Raw genomic sequence first — 27,684 nt, forward strand, 5'->3', positions numbered from 1 at the left:
CAGATGCAGATGGAATGTGGCATGTTGTTCAGCCTGTAATGTGGATAAATGGGTGGGTAAAAAAATGAGAATTTTGTTGATGCCACTCTACTAAAACTCACTTTTAGATTTCAGAATGTCTGTTCTGGTAATGCATTCAGTATTTTAGTGAATACAGCTTCACTGGGACAGAGTTGACCAATCATATCTCTGGCTGGTGTTGGACATGGGCCATCTATTCAGTTGTCCCTGGGGCGATTTTTAGAGGCAATAGGGGAGGTTTCCTCCCTGGACCCATTTCTTCCACCTAATTGTGCCTCAAGACACACCAGAGAGGGTCATGCCGTAAATCGGACACCTATGAGAGGATGACACACCTATGAGAGGATGAGACACCTATGAGAGTATGTTTCCAGACTGACTCACTTTTAGGTCCTTTCAAGCAGCAGCAGGAGACTGAAAGCTGCTCTTCTCAAGACCTGGCCTTCACATGTACCTTGTGGGGCTGTGGCGGTCTCTGTGTACAGGAAGGTCTAGAGCTATTGTGAACCTGGACCAGGGTTGGCAGGGCCAGAACCCTGCTGTGGGCAGCTCAAGGTCTGCAAGGGGGCTTGAGAGCAGTCGGTGTGGAGAGAGGCTAAAAAGGAAGAGGATGGAGGAGGTGATGGTCTGTCTGGTCAGGCCAGCTGGAACAGCACTGAGCAACTTGCTCCACATGTTGGTCCTTTCCTTGCAGCATTCCACTTTTGGCATCAAGCACTGTACCAGTTAGGGATTAGCTTCAGCTGCTAAAAACAGAAAACTCAAAATGACAGTGGCTTGAGCAAGATTTCTATTTCATGTGTAAGTCCTGGCCAGCTCTGGCTCTTCATCACAGCGGGGATCTTGTCAAGCCGCCAAGCATGGCCCTCATCTTCCCAGCCCTGGTGTACCCTCGGCCATCCTGTCCATGCTCCTAGCAGAAGGATGGAGCAAGAGGTTGAGGAAGGCAGAAATGTGTATGCCAGCTCTCCTACGGGATGCCCTGAGAAGCCATCTCTGCACACTTCTCTGACATCCCATGGCCTGGGTCTTAGTCACATGAACACACCTATCTACAAGGGCAGCTGGAAAACGCAGTTTCTATTCTGGAGAATAGAACCTCCTGTCAAAATGCCCAGTTCCATTCTGATAGGAAAGAGAAGAAAACAGATATTAAGGAGATAGTAGTCGTCTCTGTCTGAAGGTTAACTCTGAAGTATCATGTACATACCTGAGAGCACATTGTCCAAAATTGTCAGTCATCTTTGTCTAAATTCAGTGGCAAGAGCTGTCCATGGTCCAAGATTTTGTCCTTCTTGTAAGCTAAAACGTTAGCTTGTCACAGTTTCATGGATGCTGGTGGAAGACGTGAAACTCCTGGGTCAGAAGGAAAGGACAGTTCATTGCTCATGGTAATGGCAATGGTCAGAGTATCAGCATTTGTTTCTCACATGATGATGCTAAGGAGGGCACAGCGACACTTTCACACACACCAGGTTTTGTTACAGGAGACCAACCCTGAACACAGGGAAGTCAAATCTTCTAACAATGCCTGTCTTTGCTGAGGAGGGAGATCTGACCTCAGTTCTCCAAGGCTGATCACTGTCCTTGACAATGACCTTGCAGACACACTGGGACCCATGGAGAGCTGTTCCACATTCCATAATTACATTCCTCCAATCATGTTGTTCCTTAGCGTCTCTGTTTTCATTATAGATCTGTCAGATCACATATCATGTGGCATCCAGGTAGCTAAAATACTGCAAGTGAGGGACTTAGCAAGGGAGTAAAGCTGAAAAAGGTTTTCCTTTCCCCCCAGTCTGTTAATTCCTTCTGGTTCTTGCTTTTTTCCCCCTTGTTACAAGGCAAATACTGAATGGTCAGGACTCAAACCTTCTTCCTTGTAGCAGAGAGGCCTCAGTCAGCTGAAAGGAGGAAGTCAAACACTTATCTGATGCTGCAAAATACATCCTTATGGCACTCTTTGGACAACTGTGGGTTTGCCTTTGGGAGACAACAGTTTTTATTATTTGCAACTCTGTCATTGTCCCCTATTTATATTTTATTAAACTCATTGAAAAATTTATATGTCTGATCATTCAGTTAAAGTACTTTAAAGGCTCAGTATCTCATCCTATTGGGATTTGTCGCCAATTATCTTACAGGAAATTTGGTTTCCCATCCATCCTTCTCCTCCCACTTCAGGGTCCACCTGCTAGTGGCCTGGGTATCTCCAGAGGCAGGTCCTTCCAGCATCTACATTTCCTCTTCTGGACCACTGGGGACAAAGGCTGGAGAGTCCACCAATAGCACTACCATGACCTCCTGGCAAAGGAGACAGGTGCCTGCAGCTGATACCTTTAACACTGGCTCTCTCCAAGTACGTTTTACAGTTGCTGGTGGGGGCCACACTGGGAAAAACATTTCCCTTTGCTTTTTCCTTCCATTCACAGAGAGTCAGCCCCCAGCATCAAGACAGAGCAGTCGTCCAAAATTAGATGCTGCTGCTCTCATTTGTTGGTTAAAAATAACTGTTCTGCACCCTTTATGCCATCACCAGGGGCTGTTTTCAGCCAATGTTTATGACAGAGAAAGACATTTGCTAATTCGCTGCTTATTCAAGGAGAATAGAACTTATTTGTTGTTCCCCTGCAAATAGACAACTGGGGATGTTAGCAGCAATTTACTTGCATTTTCTTAGGATTTGCAGGGTGGTTTTGTGATAGGAAAATGGCTAGTGAGGACAGAGGAAAGAAGGGCACACATTGAACCTAATTTTTTAAAAGAAGCAATGAAACTGGGCCCAGCCAGTGAGGCAGCATATGGTGCTGGACAAATCTGATAAAAGGGGAATCACCAAACTTGCCATTTCAATGGAGCGAAGCCCAAAGGAGCCGGAGCACCTGGAAGGTTTGCAGTCCCCCCTCCCACCCCGAGGCCTTTGGTTCATCCCCAGAGTGTGACCAGGGCTTCTGACGCCAGAGCCCAAGAGGGAGCTTTTGCCTTTTGGATTCAGGGCTTCCTTGTACTCTCACAGAGTCAGAATGGCTGTGTGTTTACGTGTGAAGCCCTGGGCACCCCCTAGCCCCTTCCTGGGTTGTCCTCCACCTTTTCTCTTCTCACCCTTTGCTGTCCCCCGAGTCCTGCAATCCATAGTGAAGAGGCCAGGGGCCCGGGTGGGGAAGTGGGCAGGGGCAGCCATGGCAGTTTCATCAAAGGCGTGGGATCTTTTCATCTCTGGTAACAGTGGCATGAAACTATTTTAGGGGCAGCGCCAGTCTCCGGGAATTTTAAAGTTCAATTTTCCGGGAACAGAGTCTGAAGACATTTATCTTCAAGGCAGCGTTAACACTGAACTTTAAAAGGCCAAGCATGGAGGAAAGCCTTTTTAACACATTGCTTTTGGATCTCAGGGTGGGCCAGGAAGGCAACCAGCCAGAGATCAAGATTGCACCTGTCCCAAGACTGGAAGACTGGGTATAAAAACAGAACAGTGGACACAACTCCAAGAGAAGGTTTTGACCAAATGTCTTGAATCATAGAAGATTTGACTGTAAACCTACTCCACAGTTTCTATTCGGTGGATGATTTTGCTAACTGAGCTAAGATAGAATTGGATATTGAAGAGCTAAAGTGTGTTGACTTTTAAAAATTTTTTATAAGCTCAACTTTTATTTTAGATTCAGGGGATACATGTGCAGGTTTGTTACATGGGTGTATTGCGTGATGCTGAGGTTTGGTGCGTGAAGGATCCTATCATCCAGGTACTGAGTATAAGTACCCAAGATTTTGTTTTCCAACCCTTGTTCCTTCCAATAGTCCACAGTGTCTACTGTCCCCCTCTTTATGTCCATGTGTACACAATGTTTAGCTCCCACTTGTAAGTGAGGACATGTGGTATGTGATTTTCTATTTCTATGTTAATTCACTTAGATAATGGCCTCCAGCTGTATCCACGTTGCTGCAAAAGACATGATTTCATTCCTTTTTATGGCTGTGTATAATGCCATGCTGTGAATGTACCACAGTTTCTTTATCCAGTCCACTGCTGATGGGCACCTGGGTTGATTCCATGTCCTTGCTATTGTGAATAGTGCTACGATGAACACAGAAATGCATGTGTCTTTTTGGAAGAACGATTTATTTTCTTTGGGTATATACCCAGCAATGGGATTGCTGGGTAGAATGATAGTTCTGTTTTTAGCTCTTTGAGAAATCTCCACACTGCTTTCTACAATGGTTGAACTAATTTACATTCCCACCAACAGAGTATAAGCGTTTCCTTTCTCCACAGCCTTGCCAGCATCTGTTGTTTTTTGATGTCTTAATAATAGCCATGCTGACAGGTGAGAGATGGTATCTCAATGTGGTTTTGATTTGCATTTCTGATGATTTGTGATGTTGAGCTTTTTCTCACATTTATTGGCTGTTTGTACGTCTTTTTTTGAGAAGTGTTCTTTCATGTCTAACGTGTGTTTCAAAGTACAATGAGACATAGATCCAGTAATGCAGACATGAACATATTTGTCCTGCTTAAGAATGTGTCTCAGGACATGGGGATCTTCTCTTTGAGGAGCTGTTCTGCTGATTCTGGGCCCCCTCATACTGGCTGGGAGGGAAGGAAGGGCCCTGTGCCCACTGATGAACTGCACTTCTGTCTTCTTCTCTTGCCAAGACTTGCTCAGCAAAAGCATGCAATGGGGGAAGAGCAGGAGTCCAGGCGCGCAGGCACAGCCAAGGGTCTCCCGGATCAAGGGCGGGCTGGGTTCCTACAGTGTGATCTGTGCAGTCACTTAGGGCTCCTCCTCAGAGCGCCCAAGCCACAGTTAGTCTCTGCTAGCTTGAAATTCTTCATACTTTTTGAATAAGAGGCTCCACATTTTCATCTTGCATGGAGACCGGAAAGTTATGTGGCTGGTCCTGGCTTCGAGAATAATGAGGAGAAAAGCCAAGTGGAGGGAGAATAAGGGGCAAACAGGAGTGGAGTTGAAAAAACGGAATGTTTAAGACAGAAGATCATATTTTTAGGGTACTTTGCAGACAACAAGAGAGAGGAGAGTGAGAGAGAAATGACGATGGTTCTTCATCATAAAGAAAAAATAAAAGACTAAGCATGTCATGTGGCCTCCAAGATACTTGGAATAAAAGATGGGTTAGTTCCAGGTAAATCTTAGCTCCAGGTGCTGCAAGGACAGCTTCAGTGTTTGCATTGTCTGGAGTTTAAATAAACATGAGTTTGCCTGCATGGTCATCTCCATTTTCAACAAAAGTCAATTAGGAAATGATTTTCTTCAAACCATATTGGCATTTTTTTTTTCCAGAAAGATTTGGTTCCTAAATGACAGGGTGACTAAAGGTCAAATCATTTTCCATTACATTTAATGTAATGAGCTTTCCATTTTTTAGGCCTCCCTGCAGAAGAGTTTCAATTGCATTTCCCTTTGTTCTCCAAAGGGAGTTTTACAGTTCTCTGATTTACGCTAAGGTCAAGAGAAGGTTTGCAAGCTGCCACAGAACATAAATTACAGAACTTCCTGACAAAATGGTGGGTCAGAAAAGTAATGTGGAATACATTAGTGAAGGGTAGATGAACACACCTTTAAGTGCTAATTTATTTCTCAAATGTGCAGCTTGAAGTCTTTCTCTCTTATCATTAGACTCAAGGCTGAGTCTCTTCCATATTGATCAGGAGCCTCTGCAGCAGGCACACGCAGGATGCTGTGCTGTGCATGGTGAGAAGTGTGACTCACTACTGGTGAGAATTATTCAGCAGACAAAATGAACTGGGAGGAAGTGAGTGATCTTTACCTCTTAGGCGAGAGGAGGCGATTATCAAGCAAACCGATGCACAGAACACAAAGCACCAAGCGTGTATTTGGCTCTCCTCGGTGTGTTTTCTGGTGCATGGTGAGGGGTGCACAGACCTCCAGGGTTTGCAGTCCTGCTGGGAAAGGAGAGTAACAGACAGAAGTCATTCAGTGGCAACCCATGGCTGATGGCTTGCAGGAGGAAGCCAAGCCACTGCTTGAGGGAGAAAGGCATTGTGTGTGAGATTTTTCTAGAAGGTGGGTCTTCAGTAGACCTTGAGGGAAGAGGCTCAGGGGGGTATTTGGCAAGGATGGGGGAGGCCTGTGGGGGAGGGGCGCCTAGAGCAAAGGACAGAGGATGGTGTGAGTCACTCTGGGGAGTGACGTAAGTAAGGCGAGTAACCCAGAGAACTGTGTTTCCTAGGAAGGCAGTGGGCACAGGGGTGGGGGGGGCAGGGAGTGGTCAGAGCGGGGACAGACTGTGGGTGGGGTCAGCGTCTCCCTCTTTCTACACTGCTCAAAGTGATCCCCTGCCAGGATGGGGGTGGCGAAGCTGAATCTCCACAGCCATTGCTGACCATGATCTCAGGAACAAAGAAGCAATGAATGTGCATCACCCTTAGCAGCTCTCATCTGAGCTTCCTGGGTCCAAGACATGAAGCCCAGGATTAGATATGGAGAGAGGACTCAAACGCCACTGAATTCATGAAACTGATGATCTGGTTAGAAAGAGAATCACACGCAGAGTGTTAAGGCTAAATATCAAAACCCTGCAGAGGAAGGAGGCGTCACTGTGACCTGGAGTTAAGTCAGAATAGATGTGGTGGAAGGGTCAAGGTCCAGAGGAGTCTCAAGCAGGCACACGCCTCGGCTCCTTCATTCATTTACTCAGCAAAAAATGCGGCCACCATGGACCTTCCTGGGTCCTGGGTGGACAGCAATGATGGACAAAGACATGGAGCCAAGACAGACCACAAATATATAAAGAACAAATCATGAAAATAATTTCAGATGCCAATAAAGAAAATAGACCAGTATGGCAGGATAAGAAGGATGAGGTGTGGGGAGGAGAGTCTGATTGGATCATCCCGGGAGGTATCTCTGAGGAGCAGCGTTTTCAAGGATACCTAGATGATGGAGATGGGGTCAGGGTGGGAAGGGAATTCTCCCAGGGGAGAAGGGTGTGTGGACAGAAACACACGTGGCATGTGTAGGAGGTGAGGAGGTTTGCTGAGCTCCCGGCACTGTTCTAAGAGTTTCACCTGCATCGATTCATAATCACCCGAAGAGAGAGCAGGGATGTGTTTCAGATTAGGAATGCGAGGCTGGGAGAGACTTCACCGCTGCTCCAAGGTCACAGTTGGAAGGGAACAGGGCTGGACCTGGAACAGCAGTCCCTCTGACTCCAGGGTTGACTTGCTGTGTGTTTTCTCAACAGAATCCTCCAAACAACCTCCATAATCAGCCAAGTGGGGCTGGGGAAGTGGAGCTCTGCGCCCAAGCTGAGCTCCAAGTGCCAAGAGCAAATAGAAGAGCTGGGAAAAGAAGCAACTTGTCAGCTGTATTTCTGCGGTAAGCCATTCAGTTGTGGGGCTTTGCGAAGCAGCCTCCTGCACGCATACTGGACGAGGAAGACCAGGAAAGATGATGCACCCTAGGCTGAAAAATGCCAAGCCCTTTAGGGAATAACACAGCAAACACTCTTAGTGTATTTTTTCTAAGTGGTTTAATGGAAATACCAGCTTTAGGAAACTAAAGTGATAAATAAAGAAGATCTGAATTTTACTTATGATGAAAATGCAAGGCAAGAGTATCTTTTAATGAGAATCTTGCTTATTTGGGATTTCCCACTGAAGAACACCAAGACAGGATATTTCTAATTTTTTCAATTATGCAAACTTTAGAAATTAAAATCCAGAAGCCATGAAACAGGTCTCTGGATATTTGTTAAAACATTTCTGAACTTTGTTTGAAGTAGTCCTTGAGACCCATGAGATCCATATTTTTAATTCTGGTTCAATGTCGTATGTCCATTTTGGGTCTGTACATAATTGATTATCCAGGTTGTGCATATCTTTGTACCATCCTTGATGCTACAGCCTTCAGGGAGCACTGCAAAATTTCAGTGTGATTTCTCATACACGGGGGCTTCCTTTCTCCTCTCTGTATTCTTTCCTCTTGCCTCTAGTAAAGACAAGGGTAGAAGAAGGGCAGAGGTCTCTTTAGAAGCTCGGCTGCTATCTATGGCCTGGGGCCTCAGCAGGAAAAGCAGAGAAATCAAGAAGGGACTGTCTATTCTACTCTAAGTGATGTCCATAGTGCATTTAGAATTTTAGGAGCATAATTTCTTATTCCTGCATGCTCTTTCTTAGTAGCGGGGGCCTATTTTAAAGTCAAGAGAGTGAGGAACACAGAGGGCTGCTCCTCATTTGTCGTCATCTGAACTCACACTGAGAACATACAGAGGGGCAGGGAAGTGTTTCTTCTGTTGTTCATTTGCCTTAAATTAAGAGATAGCCCCAAATGAGCAGGCCATACCTTCTGCAGACCTGTGGAAGGCCTCGTGTCCATCCCTCCATGCCCAAGTGTTCTCATCCTGGGTTGTTATTTCTTTTCTTGTGTAGAAGTAAAATATCGATTTGCACAGTGCATAGGTTTGAGGGGCACAGAGGTGGAAGTGGGTACAGAGTCAGGCCCAGGTGAGTGTAGGTGGAAGTCCTGGGGGCTTTGCTTCTTTGCCAAGGTTGCTCCTCTGCAATCAATTCTCATTGACCCACTCATTAATTCAGCAGATCATTAGTCCAAAGTCAGTGCCATCCAATTATAACCAGCTCCTCAGGTGAGCAAAGTTCTTCTGCTCGCCAAAGCTTGAGAATGGCTGGCTGCTGTTTGTCCCAATCTTAAAATGTCTTCTGTTGGCCACTTTGAGCTGGTTGTGGACACAGGTGTGCAGAAGGTGCTGGGGATGCTACGGCTACCTGCTCCCCAGCCCTCTTTTAGTGCGAAGTGGGAATGCTAAACCTATGTTTCCCTAAACACCTTGCATTTAGGGTCTGGATATAACTTAGGTTTCGCCCTGGGAATCCTTGAGCTTAGACTCAGTCCTGATGGGGAGGGGTGGGCATCCTCTCTGTTTTCTCATTGCAGAGGTGGTGTGGGGCTGGCAACTGCCATGGAAGCTTCTGGAGTCAGTGGGTGGCTGCCGCACCCTGCAGCTCCCTCACCATTGCAGGATGGAGCTCTCTTGGTGACCTGGTTTCCCTATGGCTTTGAGAGTTTTTCTTGTGTGTTCATCCTGGAATTTGTTTTTTACTGACATGGTTTGGCTGTGTCCCCACCAAAATTTCATCTTGAATTTCCATGTGTTGTGGGAGGGACCCAGTGGGAGGTAACTGAATCATGTGGGCAGGTCTTTCTCATGCTGTTCTTGTGGTAGTGAATAAGTTTCACAAGATCTGATGGTTTTATTTTATTATTTTTTTTTCGAGATGGAGTCTCACTCTGTCGCCCAGGCTGGAGTACAGTGGTGTGATCTCAGCTCACTGAGATTCTCCTGCCTCAGCTGGGACTATAGGTGTGTACCATCATGCTTAGCTAATTTTTGTATTTTTAATAGAGATGGGGTTTCACCATGTTGGCCAGGATGGTCTTCATCTCTTGACCTCGTGATTTGGCATCCTCAGCCTCCCAAGGTGCTGGGATTAAAGTGTGAGCCACTGTGCCCGGCCGATCTGATGGTTTTATAAGGGACAGTTTCCCTGCACAGTTCTTTCTGCCTGCTGCCATCCATGTAATATGTGACTTGCTTCTTCCTGCCTTCCGCCATGATTGTGAGGCCTCCCCAGCCACATGGAACTGTAAGTCCGTTAAACCTCTTTCTTTTATAAATTGTCCGATCTCGGGTATGTCTTTCTCAGCAGCATGAAACCAGACAAATACATTTATCCTTCCCAAGTAATTCGGTGAACACTGGATAATTTATAAAAATTTCCTTTTGCTTAACAAGGTTATAGTGGGTTGAATGCTACTCTCCCTCCCCATCCCCGCCACCAAAAAAAGATGTGTTCACGTGGAACCTGTGAATGTGACTTTGTTTAGAAAAGGAATCTTTGAAGTTGTAATTAAGAACCTAGAGAAGAGGGGATCAGCCTGGATTATCTGGGTGGGCCCTAAATTCAGTGACAATGCCCTTATAAGAAAAGGAGAAGGCTGGGTGCAGTGGCTCACGCTTGTAATCCCAGCACTTTGGGAGGCCGAGGCGGGTGGATCACAAGGTCAGGAGATGGAGACCATCCTGGCCAACATGATGAAACCTCGTCTCTACTAAAAATACAAAAATTAGCCTGGCATGGTGGTGGGCGCCTGTAATCCCAGTTACTTGGAAGACTGAGGCAGGAGAATTGCTTGAACCCAGGAGGTGGAGGTTGTAGCGAGCTGAGATCATGCCACTGCACTCCAGCCTGGTGACAGAGCTAGACTCCATCACAAAAAAAAAAAAAAAAAAAAAAAAAAAAAAAAGAGAAGACCACATGAATGAAGGCAGAGATTAGAGTGATGTGGCCACAAGCCAAGGAGCTTGTGAAGGCCAGGAGCCACTAGAAGCTGGGAGAGCCAGGAAGCATCCTCCCCTAGAGCCTTTGGAGGGAGGGTGGCCCTGTGAACACCTTGCCTTTAGACTTCTGGGCTATAGAGCTGTGAGATAACAGTTTCTGTTGTTTTAGACACACAGTGTGTGGTTATTTGTAGAGCAGCCTCAGGAAGCAAACATATCTAGCTAGAGAGGATTCTGTTCTCTGCAATGGAGACTTGACTTACTCAAGTTTTCTCTCACAGTTGCAACTAGCACAAGGCTGGAGCATTCATAAACTCAACTGAAGGCTTGGAGAGGGCATAAAACTATAACACTGTGAAATCTTAGCTCTGGGTTCTCAATATCAGTGGCCCTGGGAGCCACTGGCCAAACCCATTGCAGGGTCATCACCAATAATCCATCTCTTCATCTGCTTCCACCATCGGCTATTGTGGAAACCAACTAACTTCAGATGGAAGTGCCAGGAGACAGCACCCTTCCTCTTACAGAGAGCATGCTCTTCCTCTCCTAGCCAAAGGTAGTAGACAGAACTCAAATATTTAACATCAAACAATGTCCACAGAAATGTCCTATTCCATTTTTATATAGGGTGATTATTGACTATGCCTCTTCCTTCCAGAGCAAGCTCTGGGATTGGCCACTACGATGTTATTCCGTTCTGGCTGCTATAACAGAATTCCATAAACTGGGTGGCTTAAGAACAAATCCACAATTATTTCCCATAATTCTGAAGGCTAGGAACACCAAAATCAAGGCATGGGAGACCTAATGTTTAATGGAGGCCCCATTCCTTGTTTGCACGTGAGCATCTCATTGCGTCTTCACATGGCAGAGAGCAAGGAGGGAGAAAGCAAGCTCTCTCATGTCTTTTTATAAGGGCACTAATCCCATTCATGAGGGCTCCAACACTCATGGTGTAATCACCTTCCAAATGCTGGACCTCCTACCATCCCCTTGGGGACTGGGCTTCAACATATACATTTTTTTTGGTGGGGGATGAGTGGGACACAAACATTTAGCTCATAGAAATGACTTAAGCAAAAAGACCCACTGAGGTTTTCCTGGACAAAGAAATAAACAACCTCCCCCACCCCCACCCTACACCCAAACAGCTCAGTATTTCCTCCCAAGATAAATACTGTTGCTTCCCTGGAAGGATAGGCAGTTAAAAAGAATGTTTTCCACACTCCAAGTGCATCATTTTTGCTTGGGTTCTTCAAGGTTGCAGGAAGATAAGACCCTGGCCAGGCACGGTGGCTCATGCCTATAATCCCAGCACTTTGGGAGGCTGAGGTGGGTGGATCACCTAAGGTCAGGAGCTTGAGACCAGCCTGACCAACATGGTGAAACCCCATCTCTACTAAAAACACAAAAAAGATTTAGCTGGGCAGGTGGTGGCAGGTGCCTGTAATCCCAGCCACTTGAGAGACTGGGGTAGGAGAATTGCTTGAACCCGGAAGGTGGAGGTTGGAGTGAGCCGAGATTGCACCACTGCACAGCAGCCTGGGCGACAAGAGTGAGACTCTGTCTCAAAAAAAAAAAAAAAAAGAAAAAGAAAAAAAAAAGAAAAAGAAAAGAAAAAAAAAGGTAAGACCCAATGATGTTTCTTCTTCTGTTCCCCGACCCAGTCTCTAGCCCACACCCCAGTTTGAGCTCTCAGCAGATCCTCCCAGACTCTCTGCTTCCATTTCTTTGTCCATGTTCTTCAAGTCTTTTGTCTGAAGTCCCCTTGTGCAGCAAGAGAATAAATGGTCCTAATATTGCTAATCTTTGAACAAAGAAATTTCCAGAAAAATCCTCATATGATGCATTGCTCAGACCTGTGGGAGTATAGGCCATCAAGCCCTTAGTCTTTTCTCAACAATTCATCCTTCACAGCAGATATGTGGTCTTACGTTGTTCCTCTTTTTTTTGAGCCTAGTATATGTACAGCTCAAACAGGCTACATCAGCTTAAATGTAATGGAGGAAGTTCCAGCTCTTCCCACTGATACGATCTGTTTTATCAGTTCGTCAATATGCCAGCTGGTGGAATTGCTGCCAATGGCAGCATAAAACGTCTCGAGGCAGGCACCAGCTGTTGGCAGGACAGCAGCAATGGCTGAGAGGATACCAGGCTCCTGCCGGGCTCCAGTGCTCTGTCTTGCTTGACTTACATTTTGTTTGCATCAGTAACTGATATAAACCCCAAATGATCAAGGCTCCAAGGGCCTCAGGGAGTGTAGTTGTGTATGGAGGCAGAACTGCTTAGCAGAGGTGAGCCGATCACTTTATTGGCAGTGGGAACCCTAGAAAGCAATGGGAATTCCAATTGGCATTTCAGGCATGGAGATGCTGGGGGCTGAGTGGAGGAATGATTAATGAAGCCGGGGGTGTCCTCACTCTCTTTAGACTTTATCCTTCTGCTGTGGTCAAGCCCATTCTGGTCACCAAATTAAGATTCTCAAATTAAAAAATAATAATAATTAAAAGATACACAGAAATTCCGGGAATGGCAGAATTTAAGTTCTCATTGTGGTGAACTATGGCTATGAGACCAAATGAACTGCATCTGCATATAGTGATAATGTGGTGTGAGAGGAAGGAAGGATCCCAATGCCTGCAGGTGTCAGGACGTGCATGTGCACAGCCCATCCTCAGAGCCTACCTAGATGGAGCCTCCTACCCAAATAGTATCAGTGCAGCAGATGTTTATTGTAAGAGCCAAACTGTGTACTAAACATTCTGGGCATTTTATGTTTTAACCCATTTGGTGCTGGGTCATTATGAGCAGTCTCTACACTTAGCACTGCATTTTGTAGGTGCCACACCTGAGATGTGCAGAGGTTGCTTACTTGTCCGGTGGTGCAGGGCAAGGGGCAGAGCTGACATTCAATCAGTCAGTCTGACTGCAGAGTCCACATCTCGACTGTGAAGATCGTGGCTCAGAATTGCTGTGGACAGTTCCAAGTCGTGTTGGGAACATTTGTTCAAGTTCAGCCCGAGGCATGTTTCAGAAGCTGAACTCACCTGTCATGCTTCCAAACTCACGGCTTGTTTAATTGATCTTAAAGTTTTCAAAGTCTGAGACAAAACAAATTCTCTGGCCCCTGGTTAATGGCAAGAGGAGAGAAACATGATCAGAATGCCTGTATCTCGGGTGGAAATGTGGGCCCACCCTGTGGCATGCACTTCTTTCCCCCACGGAAAGCCAAGATGATACAAATGTTCTATCAGCAAAAAGTTCAACAAACAAAGAGACAGCATAGCAGGGTGGGGCGACGGGCTTTGCAGCCAGGATGAGACCACACAGGCTGGCTCTTACGATGGTTGTTAAACAAGTTGATATTTGTAACGCCCATAAGAGACAGGCCCATAGTCAGTGCTATAGTAAATCATGATATACATGAAAATGGTTACACAGTCCTATCAGTGGACTCGAGATTGAGTTTTGGCTTTCCTCTCCAGTGATAAAATTTGTTTTTGTTAGAAATTTATCAGTCAGACAATATTAACCATCAAGTTACTCATAGAGCCGGGAAGATTTAAAAATGCACAGATGAGCGAGACCTGCTAGCATCACATTGCATTTTGGATCTGGGACTACTTAGAAGATGGCTGTCTTCTCAAGTTCGCCTGGCCTCCCAGTGTCCCAGACCCTGGTCGTTGCTCATGGAACAGCCTGATCTTGGCCACCACGACAGCTGCCACTGCTCTTCTGTCGGCCCTGCCCCTTCCTCGGCCTCCACCAGGGTGGGTGTGTGCATTACCCTCTTGTCCTGGGGCAGCGCTGGCTCCAACTGCCACTTCCTGACCCTGAGGAAGTCCTGGACACAGGATCTGATCCTTGCAGTGGCTGCCGGGAGGGGACCGGTAGCACAACTTAGCATGTGGGAGTTACGGTCCATGGGACACACTCTACCAGCATGAGACAGGAGAGGGGGAGTGCACTCCACACTTCCTCTCCCCTCCTGGCTCCAGAGAACTGTCCCGAGGCACCGGCTCTGTCCCTCTGTGTGGCAAAGGGCAGCGAGGTCCTGTACCCTGTTCTCTGTGAAACAGTGGCAGCACAGCCCTGCACCGTGTTGGACTGGCTTTCCCTTTCTCCCGGCCTCTCCTCCCTTCTCCTCCTTCTCTCCACCCTGGAATCACAGCTCCTCAGATCCAATAACCCTTTGGTTTGACCTCAGGTTCTGTTTTCTGGGAAACCTGGCCTGAGACCTGTCTTGAACTGCAATATTCTCCTTTCCTTTTTTGACAGATGCGTTCGATGCGTTCAAACCACTCAGTCCCCTGTGGACAGGTCCTCCCTCTTCCTTCATCATCCAGCTTAGTCCAGACGGTCAGCTTTATTTTTAGGGGCTCTGGTATCCATGCCTGCTGCCACTGCCCAACTCAAGTTTCCTCCCATCTGTCATAGGCATCTGCCTGGACCTCTTGCCTTTACCAGCTTACTCATTGTTGTAATGTCTTCCCACCAGCCCGATGCATTTTTCATCCCTTTACAATTCCTTAATCCAAGCCTTGCAGAATGAGCTCAGGGCATGTCATTGAGATCTGGCACGACCTGGACTTGACCTGTCTCTTTCCAGTTGTTGCCCATTTGCTTCTACACATTGCAGTCATTTGTTCAACATTTCCTGAACATCTTCTAAGTGCAGGCCCTGTGGGAAACACTTACAATATCAAGGTCAGCATAAAAGGCAGTCTCTCAGTTTCCTGTGCTGCTGTAATTAATTAGCATGATCTTGGTGGCTTAAAACAATAGAAACTTGTTCTTTCACAGCTCTGGAGTCTATAAGTTGGTTCCTTCCAGAAGTTCTGAGTGAGAATCTGTCCCAGGCCCCTCTCTCAACTCCTTGTGGCTGCCGGCCATCCTCCACAGTCCCTGGTTTGTGGCTGCATCCCTCCAATTTCTGCCTCTGTATTCATGTGGGCCTTCCCCCGTGTCTCTGTGTTGAATCTCCTCTTCTTTTTCTTATAAGGACACAGGTCATTTAGGGTGAACCCTAAATCCAGGATGATCTCATCCAAATATCCTTAATTTAAATTACATCTGCAAAGACCCTATATCTAAATAAGGTCATATCGATGGATATGGGGTTTAGGACTTGGAACTATCTTTTTTAGGGGTGCCATTCAACTCGTTATGGGCAGAAGATGATTTTTCATTCTCATGCAACTTCCTGGGGTTGGCATTTAGGAGCATTAGAGATTAACTGTGCTACATTCATTCATCCTGCACGCTCCTCCCTCCCAGAAGAATATTTCCTTCTCCATCTCCTCCTTCTTCCAGGCACAAGTCAAAGGCTGAGTTTCCATGGAGGCTGACTGGGCAGCCTCCTTCCAAGACGCTTCTACCCCTCAACTTGTGTACTTTGAGTATGCACTGGAGTCATCTGTCTAGAATCTCCCTCCCTTTCTGGGTTGTGACCTGCTGGAGGTCCAGGGATGTGTGTGGTACAGCGTCGTTTAGGTGATGTTTACTCAACCAATGTTGAAAGAAATGGAGACTCCCACCTGGAAGATGACTCTTTTTGGAGTTCTTTCATTACGGGTTTATTTTTTTAGCCTAATAATGTGTTTAGACACTGGTTGGAAACAGTTGCATGGATGATACTCATTACATGTCTTAACTCTTGAAGATTTCCGTGAAAGATAAGACATAATAGTCGTTGTTACTAAGTAATGTATCATGCTTCCTTTTTAGAGTTAATATCTTTGCTCTAAAATACTGTTTACTCAATTTTGTAGACCAAAAAGTCTTGAATGTAATGCATTTTAAATGTTTCTTTATTTTATTTAGCTTAACAATGTTGATGAAGAAAGCCCCCAAAGGTAATATAAATGAAAGTAATTTCTGGTTCATGCTTCTCACTGCCCCATTTCTATTTATTAAAAGTAATCATCAGCAGGTGAAATGACCCACAAGTTATGCTGTGAAAACATAAGCAGCAGATTACCCCATTTTTTTTATATTGAAAGCAGTCTTGTGAGCTACACCTATTGCTACAAGTTTTACTAAAGCATTTATTGCTTATTTCATGGATTGCTGACTCCTTGGCATTGGTTGGGATGGCTATGAGGATTTATGGGTAAGCCTTCATGGGTCTGTCTCTGAGAAAAAAATCAAAGGTCTCTCTCCTTCAGTTGAACACAGGACGTTGAGCACTGTGCTTAGTCTGTCACTGAGGCAGGCCGAAGGGAAGCATAGACCCGTGACCACAGTTTTTAGAAGAATATTAAAGAGGAAATATATCTGGCAAATTATCTTTTCTTAAATGGATATTTTCCCTCAGTGGTAACTAAATGCACATAATACAATATTCTAGAAATATAAATTGGTCAATATAGTGAAAAATGTCTTCTTCCCTTCCTGTCTGCCAGCTGCTGAGTTCACATCCCCAGAAGCAATCTGTTATTCGCTTATGTCTGTTACATCCTTCTGGAGACACTCCACCTCTTATAGCTAAATCGGTGACACAGCATACACTTGCTTCCTTCCCTGACAATAAGCTTCCTTCGGAGCTTATTCTATATAAGTTCTATTTCAGTATAGAATCTCAACATTATCTTTTACAGTGGCATACATTTCTTACCAGTAATATTCTGATATTTATTTAACAATTATATTACTGAAGATCATTTGATATTTGAATCTTTTGCTCATACAAACAAGTGCTGCCCTGAATATTCTCATAGATACACTGCTGTACATATGTATGAGTATGTCTGTAGGATATGTTCTTAGAAACTGATTTGCTAGGTCAACGTTTATGTGTACTTAAAATGTTGAATTCCACTGTCCAATCATTCTTTGAATAATTTTCCCCAATTAATATTCTCGCCAGCAAAATATGGCAATGCCTGTCTCCCCACATGCTCACCAGCACAATGCATTACCCACATGTGCAAATTTTGTGATCTGATAGGTAAAAAATTTTATGCCACTGGAGTTTTAATTTGCAGCTCTCTTATGTGTGCAGTTTCTTCATTCATTTGTGTGTTCATTCTGCTGTTATTAGTTGAGCACTGACTGTGCTCTGGGCTCTGTTCCAGGTGCTAGTGATGCAATCCTGAACAGAGCAAACCCCAAATCTCCTATTCTCATCCAGCTGACATTTTAGTCAGAGGAGACAGGGAAAGGAAGAACAAATAGGTGAAATACATACCTATACGATGGTGATAAGTTCTCCTAAGAAAAACAAACCAGGGAAGGGAATTAAAGAGTGCAGGTGGAGGATTGTATTTTCCATGGGGGAGAAGGAGGCCTCCTGGAGTAGTTGATGTTTGCACAGAGACCTGACCAGGGTGAAGAAGAGACCACAAAGGAATCTAGGGAGGAGATCCAGGAAGACAGGATAGCAAGCACACAGGCAGTGAAGAGTCATATTTTAAGGACTTGCTCAGCATTCGTGCTGCTCATCAACAGTGCATAACAAACAACCTGAAACTGAGAGGTTAAGCAGCAATCATTTTCATATGCTTGTGAATTTTGTGGGCCAGGAATTTGGACAGGCCTTAGTGGGGATGCTCTTCTAGCACCTTGATGTTTGGGGCCTCAGCTGAGAAGACTTGAATCTTGGAATCTGGGAATCTGGGTTACTTGAGGGCAGGCACTGGACTTTTCCAGAGGCTTTGTTGTTCACATGCTGGCACCTGGGCTGGGATGACTCGAAGGCTGGGCTCAGCTGGGACGGTTAAGCAGGACACCTACCTGTGGTCTCTCCATGACACTGGATCACTCCCTGCAGGCTAGCTAGTTCCTGACAAAGAACATTCTGATGGAAAATGTTCCTAAATTGACACAGGAACATGCCCAGGGAGGTGGCATAGACTCCACTTCTTTTATCAGGGTAATGACAAGGTCATATTATTGGGAGATGTATTAGGGTTTACCTGAAAAATGGAACCAATAGGATATATATATACAGACACACACACATATATATGTATACACACACACATATACATACATACACACACACACACACAAACCTGTTAAACTTATATATATGTATATATGAGATAGGAATTTATTTATTTATTTTAAGGAATTGACCAACATGATTGTGGGGGCTGGCAAGTTCAAAACCTGCAAGGCAGGCTGGAGCCCCAGGGAAGAGTTGATGCTGCACTTCCAATCTGAAGAAGTCTGGAGGCAGAATTCCTTCTCCATTAGGTGACCTCAGTCTTTGCTCTCAAGGCTTTTAACTGATGGAATGAGGCTCCCTCACATTACAGAAAGCAATCTGTTAATCCAAAGTTTGTTGATTTCAATGTTCATGTCTAAAAAGCACTTTCATGGCAACATTTAGCCTGGTACTTGACCAAATTTGGGTGCTGTGGCCTAACCAAGTGAACACTTAAAACGAACCATCACAGGGGAATATTGTTGCTGTCATCTTTAGGAAATGCCATCCTCTACATTATGCTTGAAGGAGAACAAAGGGACTGGGATTGTTGGAGCAGGGGAGTGAGGAGGAGCAGGAGGAGGTCAGAGAGGCCACAGGGCACTGATGTACTGGGGCCTTTATGCCACTGGGCTCTGACTTTCACTCTGCAAAAGGAAACCAATGCACTGTTACATTCTTAGAAGGGTCACTCAGGGTGCCCTGTAAATAACTGTAGAAGGGAACAGCATGGAAGCAGGGAGCTCAGTTAGGAATTGCAGTAATCCAAACAAGAGGTTGATATGGTCCTTTTAGAAGATGAAGCCAAGAAGGTCTTGGACATGTTAGGGATGAGAGAGAAAGGGAAGAGTCCAGAATGATTCCGTGTTTTGAGTGAGAAATGGAAAGATGGATTTGAGAATATTTTTATATGTTTCATTTGTATTTCTTGTTCTGTAAACTCTCTTATATCTGTTGCCCATTTTTTTCTATTGCATTTTGACCTTTTCCTTAAAGATTTATTAGAGCTCATTATGTGTTGAGAAGATAAGCTCTTGTGAAATAAATTGCAAAGATTTTTTTCTAGCTTTCTACTTGTTCTATAATTTGGATTTTTTTTGTCACTTAGAATTTATATTTTTGCTACCTGCAGTCTAATTCATATATCTCCTGGGATCAAGCTTTCTTATTTTTCGATGGGAATGAACAAAGGGTGAGGCCAACTTCTTTGCATAAAAATATTTCTTCTTCCAGTAGGCTTGGAAAACAATATTTGTGTAAGCCAGGATTTAGGAGTGATAAAGGTTTGCAATTAACAAATTTATAAACACAGTTTAAACCACTATCTTCACTGCTTGTTCTTCCAAAGCCCCATTTACAGGACAGTTCTATCTTAAAGGACGTTAATTGAATTTTGATTCTTTGCTTTCCTCTTTACTACCACTTCTAATAGTGATTTTGGCAGAGAAATGAAGTAGGCAAAAGAGAGGTTGAATAACAGAGAAGATAATCTAGAAATGCTTAGTTAGCTATTGAATAATTGAGTTGAAACAGTTTTTATCTCTTCACATTGTGAATTTTAGTGCTCTAACCCTTCACTTGCATAATAATTGGATTGAACTGTAGTCAATTATACTCAACAGAAACTTCCCAATAATAAGTATTTATTAATTCAGCTTTATAAAGCAAACACATTGTTCTTGGTAGTATACGCTTTCCAGGAACATGTCTTGCACAAAATTCTCTACCTTCACAAAACCAAATATTATTTACGTATTGATTGTCTCTCTCTCTGAGTTTGAATACAATAAAAACAGATCTGTACTTTATCTGTTTGATAAGAAACTCAACTTTTTATTCTTAATATGTTAAGTTTGGAATTCCCTTTAACAACATTTAAGGTACAGGATCACAAATCTTGGAAATTGGGTAATGCTTCTTGCATCTCAGGAAGAGTGTTCTAATGAGATAATCCAGCTTGGGTTTGGATGAATAACAGACACGGCACATATGCATATTATATTCTTTGTACTTGCAGTTCTTAACACTAGACTCACACTCTATCTTGGTCAAACTCCAGGGTAAGTGGACCCTCCCTGTTTTTTCTACGTTAGGACCAGCAGTGCAGCTGCTCAGAATCTGTTCTTATTCCCTTCTAGACTGAACACCTCCCACATAATTCCCAGCTTCTTTCTTTTTGAAATCAACTGTTGCTCATTCAATTAATAAGGGTGTATTAACCAATTACTGGTACTCAGTACCATGAGTCATACAAGTAAATGTAAAGAATTTCTCTGTTTCTGAGATTTGAGGCTATTCAAACAAAGCCACTATGAACAATGCGTGACCAACGGCAACTTCTCTTTTACAGAAGAGATAGTGTATAGAAGAGAGAGATGAATATGGCTTGGAATCTGGGAAAACTTTGGAGGAAAATGGAACTTAGTTGTGGCCTTGCAACTTGTGTAAGATATGGAAGAAGCAGGGAGTTTGGGGAAGGACTGTGCTAAGGCTGATTATCATCAGTTCGTTATTCTAGAACTTTATGGTGCTACCACACTTTGACTACTGTCTGTGAATTTTGCTAAATTTGTAATTATGCATGGATATGAAAGCAACATACAAAGAACACTGAACCCAGAAGACAGTGTTGACATCTACTTTTAAGCAGCTTAGGTTTTTGGAAAGAGAAATTGTGTCCTTTTCCATGAAGAATGGAATGAGTTGAGGAAAGCTTCTGTAAACCCAATCCCTCCTTCCCTCCTCAATCCACCCCCATTTATGGTAGTGTCTTAGAAGCACTGGGGGACCTCGTCTTCTTACCTCCAGTTAATGGGTGTGTTTGTGGCATGCTGGTGTTAGCAGATGCAGATGAAGGGTGCTGGTGTAAGAGAATCACATCCTGGCTGGGTTGAGCCAGCCCAGGTCCCAGTGCATAGAAATAAAGACCCAGTCCCATCACCGAGCAGGCTTTAGCCCCTAAATTTTGACTGACTTATCTCCAAGACCAGACTGCCAGGAAGGATACTTCAAGGTCCCTTGAACTCTTTTATCTGAGATCACAGTGCTCCTGAGTTGGCTGCCTTCCTTATTTTCTAGGTAACACCCTGACCCCCTAAACTATAAAATCATAGTTGTGCCAAAAATAAGGCATCCACGTCGCCCCAAGTCACACGACCCCAAGTGCTTCTCCAAATAGGACGAGAGGCTAAAGAAGAAAAGCAACAGATGTTTACACTTCTTTACTCCATGCCTATTGCAGATTGAGTTATGTTCCCCAAAAGTATATGTTAAAGTCCTAACCCTCAGAACCAGTGAGCATGGCCTATTTGGAAATGGGGTCTTTGCAGATGTAACCAAGTTAAGGCAAGGCCATACTACATAGGAGTGAGCCCTAATGCAATGACTGGTGTCTTACAAGAAGAGGGAAATTTGGACAGAGAGACACAGGGGAGAAGGCTGTGTGAAGATGAAGGCAGAGGCTGGAGTGATGCAGCCACAAGCCCCGGAACACTGGGGATTGCCAGCTATGCCAGGACCAAGGAAGAGGTGAGGAAGGAGCCTCCTAGACCCTTCAGAGGGAGCACTGCCTTACTGACATTGCCATTTTGGACTTCTGGCCTCCTGGATTGCAGGAGAATGAATTTCTGTTTTTAAAAGCACCTAGTTTGTGAAACTCTGAGTTTGTTATGGCAGCCCTGGGAAACGAAGAACGGGTGTGATGGTTAAGTTCAGGTGTAAGTTGGACTGGGTTAAGGGAAACCCAGATAGCAGGTAGGGTGTTATTCCTGGGTGCCTCTGTGGGGTGCTTCTGGAAGTGGCTGGCATTTGAATCAGTGTACTGAGGAAGGAAGATCTGCCCTCACCCTGTGTGGGCGGGCACCATCCAACCGGCTGAGGGCCTGGGTAGACCAAAAAGGTGGAGGACAGGTGAATTCACTATTTCCCTTTCTCTCCTTTCTCTCCTGGGACTGGGACATCCATTTTCTCCTGATCTTGGACATCAGAACTCTCGGTTCACTGGCCTTCAGACTCCAGGACTTGCAGCAGTCACTCCCTGCCCCTCGCAGGTTCTCAGGGCTTTGGCCTTGGCCTGAGAGTTACCCCGTTGGCTTTCCTGGGACTCGACCTTGCAGGACACACATTGCGGGACTTCTCAACCTCCACAGTCACGTAAGCCAAGTCCCGTAATAAATGCCCTCTCACCTCTCCCTCCCTCCCTCTCTCTCTCTGTGATGAGCTGTGATTCTCTGGAGAACTCTGACTAATACACAAAGCTTAATTCTCTCTGTGATATTAGACATTGTCTTTACATCAGGGCAGTTTTACTCTATGGCTACCCACTCCTGGCACACACACAGATCCTCAGGAGAAGCAGGAGGGAAGGCCTGCTGGTGTCTTTGTGGTTCTAGACAAAAGTAAACCCGAAGTAAGCTTCCATCCCAGTCTTTCCCAGTGACTCTGGCAGCTCGCTACCCGGCATCCCCGGCTCCCTTCTCTGCAGGCCCCTACTGGTGCATTGTTCTCCCCATTCTCCTTTTCCTGCTTCTCCCCTGCACTCCTGGCTCTGATTCCATGAGTGTCCCATGTTTTCTCTTCGGGCCTGTGCCTGGATCACCCCTGGGGACTGCTGGCTTCTGAGAAGGCCTTGGTGACCCCTGCTCCTGTGTTCATGCCCTGGTATAAACCCCTTTCTGTGAGGGTCTCAAGGCTGGACCTAGAGACTTGCCTTTGAAATACAGAATAGGCAGTCGTGGTGAGACGTCACCTCCAAGGCCAGGTTACGGGAGGCCAGGGCTTGCATGGTGCTCGGCTCACTCTGGCCCTTCCAGTAGCTCGCTTCCATGAATCCTGCAGCTCACTTCCATGAATCCTGCTGCCACTTGGTAAGCTGCTCTTCGGAGAGGCCCAGGTGGCAACAACCCAAGAATGGCCTCTGACTAACGGCCACAAGGAAATAAATCTTGCCAACCACCATACCAATGAGCTTGGAAGAGTCGCCCCCTGGGGGGCCTTGAAATGCCAACAACCCCTGCTGACACCTTGCTTGGAGCCTGTGGAAGACCTTAGCTAAACTGCTTAGCCAAGTTGTGTTCTAGAATCAAGAGTAACCCCTGGGTTCCTGACCATAGAAACTGTGAGATAAAAAATGTTTGTGGCCTTAAATTGCTAAGTTTTGCAGTAGTTTGTTATGCAGCAGTAAATAATGAATACTCTCTTATCACACAGCATCCAACGCATGCTTCCTTCCACCACAGGACTCCTGCCAGTGCAGCCTGGAGCCCAAGCTCGCTGTTCCCTCCTGTGGGACGCGTCACATTCGAGACATGGGTGGTATCTCTCGTGCCACCCTGGTGCCTGGGCTGTACTTATGCAAAGCTGCCTGTTAATTGCCTACTCTCAGGGGCCAAGGGCTTCAGAAATGGGTTTCTTCCGTGTTGATGCTTGTTCTCCAGTTCCCTGCACCAATCCAAATAGTAGAAAAAACATATGCCTGTTTCATCAAGAAAATACTGCTCCTGTGTTTTGGCATTTATGGCTGAGTTTTAAGATGTAACGATCCCTCCAGAGCATCCTTCCCAGAAGGATGGCGGGGATGGGGGTGGAGAACAAGGGGACGGGAACTCCTCTGAGCACCTCTCCCCATGTGAGGTTCTCACCAGCGACATGAGGAAGCGTGTGCAGGTGGCACAATCATTTCGACTGTGATTGAGAAACTTTAGGGAGGAATGGGGAGTTCCCTGGAGAAACACCAATGGTTCGCTCTAAGAAGGTGGCCAAGAGTGGCTCTTCCTAACTTTCACTGTGTTTCTTCCCCGGACCCCAGTGGTGCTGGCGTGGTGTTCACTGCCCCCACATCCGGCCACCAGCCCCAGTACCCACCCTGATCTGTGATACACGGTCCTGGCCCACAGCCACAGCTGATTTATTAGAACCAGATAGCAGCACTAATGAGATTCTCTCAAGAAGGCGTTTGTAATTTTGGACAGAGAGGCCTGGGGAATTGACGGCTCTGGAGTTGAGTCAATGCCTGATACATCTCCTATGGACGTGCTGGAGCCCAGAGCAATGCTAATAAGTTCTTTCACAAAAAGCAGTTTCTTGGGAATTAAGTATGAGAATATGCTAAAGACACTTGGACAGACAAGGACAGCCAAGGGGCACGCACATGCCCAGGCGTTGTGTGGAACACTGCTCTTGAGCAAGGTGATGCTGGCGTGGAGTTAATCCATTTGCCGTGCACTGCCCTGAGACGCCTACAGAGCACCTGCTGTGGGAGGGCTTTAGAACCCCCTGGATCTTGTCTGTCTCCAGCCTGTTTTCCGTTGCAAGTTTCTTCACAGTCTTCCCTCAAGGCTTATACTGTATCTCAGAGGGCAGTTGTTTACTTGGTGGCAGGTTGATTCCACTGGACCCTTTCCATCTTAGTGGGGGAAATTCTCTCTCCTAACTGCATGGACGCTTATTCTGGATGTGGAATTTTATTCTCTGCTCAGCCTGGCTCTGTTAGCATGACCGTGAATGGAATCAATGCCTTCCATAGACTCAAGCTGGCTACAATCTCTCTATCCAGGATGGCTTTGCCTACATGAGGCTGATGGCTGAGTACAACAGCTTCACCATGGAAATGGTGGTTTTCTTCATGTAGCAAGAAGCCTGGAGGGAGGAAGCATAGGGCTGATCCCATTATCGACGTCCCCACCTCCTTCTGTCTTTCTGCTCCTCTGTCCTCGGCAGTAACCTTCATTCCAGTCTGAAGCAACACTACAGCCATATTCCAGGCAGGTAGAAGAGGGGAAGTCAAAAGGCAAAGCCGCTTGACAGCTGAAACTGTTTATTATTATTATTAGGAAGACAGTTGGTTTCCTGAATGCCATACCTTCATTCTATGGTGTCTGTCTGTCTCCTCCACTGGAAGGTGAGTTATCAGAGGGCAGGGACTGTGTTGATGATGCCACTTTGAATGATCAGTGCCTGTCACAGAGACTGGCACACAGAAGGCACTCAATAAATGCATTAAATAGGTAAGAAGTCTCCAGCCTCCTTATTCATCATGTTTCTAAGGTCTGGCAGAAAGCCCTGGATGGAAGTCCAGAAACCCGAGTTTTTATCCTGATTTTGCTGCATAAACTCTCCAGCTTTATCTTCTCCTTGGCTAAGAGGAACTGCCTCCTGGAATCCGGATTCGGTGTCCCCAAGTGTCTAATTCTGAGTCACAAGGGAGTTGCTTAGAAGGAACTGAGCTCCTCATCTGGAGATTGAGATTGTGTGGTATAGAGGGAGGGGTTGGTCCATGGCCTGGCACTTAGGAAGGACTGGAGTGTGTGTGTGTCTCTGTGCATGTGTGTCAGTATGTAAGCACATGTATCTATGGGTGCTTGTGTCAGTAGTATGTGAATTTGTGTAAGCATGTATGTGGGCATGTGTATGAGTGTGAGTGCATATGCATGAGTGAGTGTCTGTGTGTGAGTATGTGCATGTGTGAGTGATGGGTGTGTGCACATGTATGAATGTGTGTGTGTGTGGCTGCTCCCTGGCTCTGCTTGGATTGAAAAGTGCTGATAAGTTTGTCATCCTTTCAATGCTCCAGTAGCTTAAACAGAACCTAGCACAAAGGTCTATGTTTTTTTTTTAAAGCTTAATTTTGTTGTACAGAAAAATTGGAAACCAAATTGTGGATGCACTGCAGGCAGCAGTGGTGTTGGGAGAACATCTTGGCTCCAGAAGGCTGCATGCTGGAAACATACCTCTCTACCCCCATGCTTGATCTCTGCTGCTGCCTGGGGCCAGCAGCTAATCCCACCTGGCCAGCAGCCGCCCCTTCTGCCCAGCCCCTCTGACCTTGATTGGACAGCCGAGGTGGCCACCTGGGGGCCTGCTCCACTTTGAGGCTCTGTTCTTTGTCTGGCAGTGAGGCTGGCACAGCGTTTTTGCATGAGCTGGGCTGACCCAGTTCTGCTGATGGATCACCAGCCAGTCCTGGGCTGTTTATTTCCCCTCCTGCATCAACCAGGCAGCCCGCTGTCCTCTTAGTTTTGTCTGGCAATGCAAGAGAGGCTGCCATGGGTGTGCTAAGTTTCTGATTTCTGTGGTCATAGCAAGATTGTCCTAAATCAGACACAAGGTGTGTGTGCCCACACATTTTGTTGTGATTGTTGCTGTATTTAGGTTTTAGATTAGGAGCCTGCTAGTTGCCTGCTCGTAGCCTGCTCGTAGCCAGTGGGTGCAGGGGTCAGATGGCTGCCTTTATTTCCACAGGGTTATTCCTATCAAGCGCTGGTCCTGGTTGTAGTGCCACAGCTTTGCAAGCGTTGATGAAGGAGCTCTGCCCTGGGGCTGGCTGAAGGGTGACCCCTGAGACTGACCCAGCACTGAGCCTCTTGTGTTTCAGTGGAGGCTACCAGGAGAGCCGACCCAGGGTCCAGAGGGGCTCCTGGTAGTCTCAGCTGTGGGAGGGGATGGGGATCCCTGGCTTTTCAGAGTCGCCCATCTGACAGAGACTTTCTCATTTTCCAGGGCTGGGAGAAACCTTTAGCCTATCAGTGTTTCAGTTCCTTCCAATGAGTTTATGTTGCATCTTATTTATAGCATGTTTTTACATTTTTTTTTTTAAATTAACCGTTTTAAGGAAAAACCGAAGGAAGTTCGAGAGCTCCATTTTGCCTTAAGTATTTTGGACATTTGTGGTCTACAACAGACTCGAGTGGAGAAGTTTTGCTTTCCCCACCACGACCATTAACTTCATACCGAATGCAGAATGTTTGCTGTATTTTACCTTAAGTTATGCCACAGAATATCATTTTTTAAAGAGCTAAACAGTATGTGTACCTCAACTGGAATAATCAACAGGATTGTACAGGACAGTCTGGATCGAAGCTGCAAATACCTGATTTGGGGAAACAGACCAGCTCTTCTTGTCCCATGACTTGTGCGATGAGAGCTGCCTGACGTGGCAGGAGCCGAAATTCCTGGGCCTCCAGTTAAACCTCATGAACTGGCTTTCGTGCTTCCAATGCCCCTTTTGGTGGGCCCTCGATGTACTAGTAGACTCACCTGGGAAGGGCCTTTGACGGAGACATGGCCCCAGAAGAGGTGGTAAGTCCTGACTGCAGGAGGCAGGCACGACACCTGTGATGAGAGAGACAGGGCTTCCTGTGCGGAAACCACTGTCTACAAAGAACTGCGTGCACAAAAGTCAGAGCAGACACGTACAGGAGTCACGTTGTTCAGAGATGACTGGAGCACGTGGCAGTCTCTCACTGTGTTCTAAGGCAGTTTCTTATGCTAAAAATGTGGAGTTTTTATGGGGTCCTAGCTTTTCTTCCCCCACACCTAGGTTGCCATGAACATATTCTCTTTCAGAATCTCCTGGAATTGTCTTTATGCAAAAGGGCTTATCCTTCCCTGTCCCGCTT

The 27,684-nt window shown here is 45.7% G+C and overlaps 1 long non-coding RNA gene across 1 annotated transcript; it reads left to right on the forward strand.

Moving 5' to 3' along the window:
- The first annotated feature begins 2,995 nt into the window (after positions 1-2,995).
- On the forward strand, positions 2,996-25,291 carry LOC135971233 (uncharacterized). The gene is made up of 3 exons (XR_010587295.2): positions 2,996-3,764; positions 7,246-7,379; positions 22,276-25,291. It is a non-coding gene; the product is annotated as an uncharacterized lncRNA (long non-coding RNA).
- The last annotated feature ends 2,393 nt before the right edge of the window (positions 25,292-27,684 follow it).

The sequence above is a fragment of the Macaca fascicularis genome, chromosome 6 (assembly GCF_037993035.2).
Source record: "Macaca fascicularis isolate 582-1 chromosome 6, T2T-MFA8v1.1".
Classification (NCBI taxonomy): Eukaryota; Metazoa; Chordata; class Mammalia; order Primates; family Cercopithecidae; genus Macaca; species Macaca fascicularis.